A 5628-nucleotide genomic window follows, 5' to 3' on the forward strand; every position below is an offset into this window, starting at 1 on the left:
GCTGGAACAGGCCGGTCCGCGGGCGTCGAGGTGTTCTTCCAGGGGTGGAGGGAGTCAAGAGTTAGGTCAGGAAAGTCAAGGTAGGCCAGGTGATATGGACCCTCCCCGGCACTGATAGAGACTGGGAGCCCTGGGACCTTTGTTAATGGAAGGGAGGAAGTTCCCCTCCACCTAGCAGAGAAGAGTGAGAGTCCAGGGAGCTAGGAAGGGTGGAAAAATTCACCCTTGAAACGGGAGTCCTGACCTGCTCTTGAGTGTGCCAAGTCAGACTACTGACTGGGTAATTTAGAAAAATGGGAGGGACAGTTTGTTTTTCTCAGGTTTCTTGGTCATTTTACTTTTTCCTCCAAACCTGTGGGCAACGTAGTCCTGGATTTTAACACTCCCAGAAGTAGGTGGGGAGATATATTTTTATTTATTTATTTGATGTGGATCATTAAAAAAAAATAAACTTTTATTACATTGCTTCTGTTTTAGATTTTGGATTTTTGGCAGGAAGCATATGGGATTTTAGCTCCCCACCCAGGGATAGAGCCCAAACCACCAGCATTGGAAGCTTGGAGTCTTAACCTCTAGACCATGAGGGAAATCCCTAATGGGGTGAGATTTTTAATCACTCCCTTTCACTTGTACCTACCTGGCTTCCCAAATACTAAGGATAGTTGGCCAGGCCCAAGTCAGAGCACAAGTTCTAGGTCCTCTGAGACCTAGAGGTCTGAAGTCAGACTTCTCATACCCTGGATCTTCCTGTGTGAAACCCTGCAGAGGAGGATACCACTCTCATCCTCATCCTCTGCACCAGGTTAGCTCCAAGTCTTGGTTCATCTGGAAGCTCACTTACCCCAGCAGGTTGGTGTTCCTGCTCTTCACTCCCAAGTTGCCTCACTTCCTATTATAGCACTTGTCACAACTTACTGCAATTACTTGTTGCACTGGCCTCCTTGCTTGACTGTAAGGTCTGTGAAGGAAGGGACACCAAACATATAGTGGATACATATAAAATACTGTTGATCCATGACATGTATCTAACAATTGCCTGTTAAAGTGACCCCAGCCTCCAGTTCTTTATGAACTTCCATCACCTATCCTTAACTTCTAAGTCTGCAGAATTTTATTTCAAAATTAACATTCCCACCCCTACTGCCATTCCCAAATCTTCATCCTGCCAGTTGAACAGAACTTTCTTCAAGCTTCGTAAAGATGTAAATAGAAAAAGAAACTTAAGACTTGGTTCCTCTTGTCTGAGCTCTGCCATAACTAGCTCAGTGGTCGTAAAGGCCCTCAACCATTCTGGGTCTCACATCAGAGCCTTGGATACTTTTAAAGCCAATGAAAATTGGGGGAAGAGGAAAAATGAAAAAAAAAAAAAAAGCTTTTAGGAAAAAATGACCTCAGTAAAAAAATTAAAAATGAAATAAATGAGAAAATGAAATAAAAAATGAAAAAAAATGTTGATAATATATAATATCAATGTAATGGTCTTTATTGCCAGTGTAGTCATTGACAGCATTGAATTTTCCAAGCCTTATAATCACGGAAACCAGTAAGAGTTACAGAAATCTTCCCAGTCTTTCATGTTCTGGGAATGGTAACTGGTTTATTGCAAGGACTCATCCTTTCCCAAATGACTTAAATAAGACTTACCTTGTTTATCTATGACACAGACCCTCCAAATTTCCATTCTTTGCACCATAAATGATTAGCTGAACTCTGAACCATTTGTGCTAACTAACCAATAATCTGAACAAAATATCTGCTACCTTGACCAAATTTAGTCCCATAAAAATTTCTTTTGAATAATGTCTCTCTTTATCTTGTTTTTTTATATGCCCTTGTAAAATATAATTTTTAATACAGGCATGCCTAAGGAATATTGTTGGTTCCATTCCAGACCACTGCAGTGGAGGGAATCACATTTTTCAGTTTCCCAGTGAGTATAAAATTTATGTTCACAACATACTATGGTCTATTAAGTATGCAATAGCATTATGTCCAAAAAAAATGTGTGTACTTTAATTAAAAAATAACACTCTTGGAAAAATGCTTGCTCAAGGCAGGGTTGTCTCAAACCTTCAATTTGTAAAAAATGCAGTATCTGTGAATCTCAGTAAAGCAAAACAGTCTAAAATGAGTTGTACCTGTATTGTTTATAAGGAAAGGGCCCTCTCAAGAGCAAAAGGGCCCTGTGTCAGTTTCCTGGTTGTAAAACAGAGGGCAGATCTTTTTTGACCCCAAAACTAGTGAATTCAGAAGCTGAATTTCCAAAGAAAAGCAAGTCAGATCTTGACCTCAAGTCTAGACCTCAGGAGGAAGAGCAAGCCAGCATCTGAGAACCAAACTGGGCACTGGAGGTGACTTGTTTGGCTAACCTGGGTTTTGTTGTTGCTATTATTTTTTAATTTGAATTTGAATGTATACCAACTCTGTAGTCTTCATCATTTATATTACCTATTTGATCATTGAAAACATTTAGGTTTGTATCTCTAGAATGCTTTTGTGCTCTCAGAAAAGTGCCCTGAATTACAAAAATATCTCCTCCCTTTCCTCTACCATGTCAATAGAGATAGCCAGGCAATGATGTCTGTTAATCTCTCTACTGGATGATTCAAGTGTTTGAATGAAAGGACAAATATTTCATTTATAGTTGAAATGTGTTTGTTTGGTGATAAGATACTAAACAGTGCAACAGTCTCTCCTTTTGAAGCACTAAAAGATTTTTTACCAGATAAAATAAATATCCCTGGAGGTAATTTAACTTCAAATCAGAATAGATTCTTTGACATGCTTTAAAAAATCAGTAGAAATAATACGCAAGGGAATTAGTTTGGCCAATTCTATGAAATAATAAAAAATAACTTGTGATAGTTTGAATACATGTCCAAAACTTCTGTATTACTCCTCCCTCTCTGGTGGAGCCTATTTCCCCTTCTCCTGAGTGTAGGCTACATTTAGTGATTGGCTTCTAACAAACAGAATGTGGTAGGAATGGTAGAGCGTAACTAGCAAATATACATCTTAAAATGCCACTGGAACTTCCACCTTGTTTTCCCTCTCTCTTGTATCTGTTTTTGGAGAAAGCCTGTGAACATGTTGTTAGGACATTCAAGGGACTTTATAGAGAGATCCATGAGGTTAGGAACTAAGATCCCCTGCTAATAGCCATCAAGAAGCTGAGGCTGCCTCGTGTGAGAATGCCATTCTAGATGTGGATCCTCCAGTCGGTTGACTTCTTAATTGCAAAGTCTCTGCAACCTGCAGAGAGACCCTGCAGCAGACCCACAGAGTTCAACCATCCCTGAATTGCTGACCCACAAATACTCTGCAGTAATGGTGGTTGTTTTTAAGTCACTATCCTATGGTGATTTTCTATACAGCAATAGAAAACTAATACAGAATTGATTCAACAATGTCCCTGACATTGATGTCCTAAAGATAATACTAATAATACCAAGCATCATTTGAGTTTTCTGCTTTATAATGCTTATATATTTTCCAAAATCCTTTTGATAAGCTGAATCACATGGACATTTATCATTCTTCTCAACTAGCCAGTATTCATCCCTGTTTTCTATGTTTGGAGAACTCTAACCCTCCAACATCCACTGGATCATGGAAAAAGCAAGAGAGTTCCAGAAAAACATCTATTTCTGCTTTATTGACTATGCCAAAGCCTTTGACTGAGTGGATCACAATAAACTGTGGAAAATTCTGAAAGAGATGGGAATACCAGACCACCTGACCTGCCTCTTGAGAAATCTGTATGCAGGTCAGGAAGCAACAGTTAGAACTGGACATGGAACAACAGACTGGTTCCAAATAGGAAAAGGAGTTCATTAAGGCTGTATATTGTCACCCTGCTTATTTAACTTATATGCAGAGTCCATCATGAGAAACGCTGGACTGGAAGAAACACAAGCTGGAATCAAGATTGCCGGGAGAAATATCAATAACCTCAGATATGCAGATGACACCACCCTTATGGCAGAAAGTGAGGAGGAACTAAAGAGCCTCTTGATGAAAGTGAAAGAGGAGAGTGAAAAAGTTGGCTTAAAGCTCAACATTCAGAAAACGAAGATCATGGTATCTGGTCCCATCACTTCATGGGAAATAGATGGAGAAACAGTGGAAACAGTGTCAGATTTTATTTTTGGGGGCTCCAAAATCACTGCAGATGGTGACTGCAGCCATGAAATTAAAAGACGCTTACTCCTTGGAAGGAAAGTTATGACCAACCTAGATAGCATATTCAAAAGCAGAGACATTACTTTGCCAACAAAAGTCTGTCTAGTCAAGGCTATGGTTTTTCCTGTGGTCATGTGTGGATGTGAGAGTGGGACTGTGAAGAAGGCTGAGCGCCAAAGAATTGATGCTTTTGAAGTGTGGTGTTGGAGAAGACTCTTGAGAGTCCCTTGGACTGCAAGGAGATCCAACCAGTCCATTCTGAAGGAGATCAGCCCTGGGATTTCTTTGGAAGGGCTAAAGCTGAAGGGCTTTGGCCACCTCATGCGAAGAGTTGACTCACTGGAAAAGACTCTGATGCTGGGCGGGATTGGAGGAGAAGATTGGATGATGCTGGGCGGGATTGGAGGAGGAGAAGGGGATGACAGAGGATGAGATGGCTGGATGGCATCACTGACTCGATGGACGTGAGTCTGGGTGGGCTCCAGGAGTTGGTGATGGACAGGGAGGCCTGGCGTGCTGCGATTCATGGGGTCGCAAAGAGTCGGATACGACTGAGCTACTGAACTGAACGGAACTGAACCCTCCTTGTGAAGCAGAACCTATATCTTCATGGAGAATCTGGAAAAGAGTGCCTTGCTTACTCTGTCAGTCCATTACACACAAGTCATGGACACATGTTCTGAATTGTGCCAATCAGATTCACAGCCCCAGACAAATACCTCCACAGCCACATCTAGTTCCCAGAGGCAGCGGTGAAGTGCTTCTAGCAGCTGCATCACACACACAGCAGCAAAGACATCAGTGTCTGTGCCTAATACATGTGGCTGTGATGCTCCGTGGTACCAGGGCTGTGGAAGGATTTTGGACTTTGTCATGATTGCATAATATCCAAACTTAGTTTTCCACTTTCAGAAACATTTCCAATATCCTTTACTCAAACTCTTTTCTGCTTAAAATAGCAAGTAGTGCTTTCTCTTGCACATAACTAGAAATCCTGACCGATACAAGCAGATTCTGTATCCACTTTACAGAGGACCAAAGTTCTGAAGTTATGTGTCACTAGATACAAGTAGCAAATGATGGAATTGAGACACATTAATTAGTCCAGATTATGGTAAGCAAACAGATAATTAAACTTTACATTTAAAAGATAAAGGGCTTGTGTTCTTTAAAAGAAATTATGTTCATCTTTAAATCAGATGAAATGCTACTTCTCTGCCCTGTCCCTAATATTAAGTGCCGACATTATGGCATCAAATGCCTTCTTGCTTCAGGAATGGACTGTGTTCTTCCAGACTTCCTTGAAATTGTACAGATACTTCTTCCTGCAAGTGCTCTTCCTGTCCATCCCTGGCACCCACACATTTTAGTCAGTTTGCATCTTCCTGCTTCAAAACCCAGATTTAGTGATGATTTGTCTTTGCAGCCTCTCCTGAGCCCTCCAGA

Source organism: Bison bison, unplaced genomic scaffold, assembly GCF_000754665.1.
Source record: "Bison bison bison isolate TAMUID 2011002044 unplaced genomic scaffold, Bison_UMD1.0 scf7180017864066, whole genome shotgun sequence".
NCBI classification, from domain to species: domain Eukaryota; kingdom Metazoa; phylum Chordata; class Mammalia; order Artiodactyla; family Bovidae; genus Bison; species Bison bison.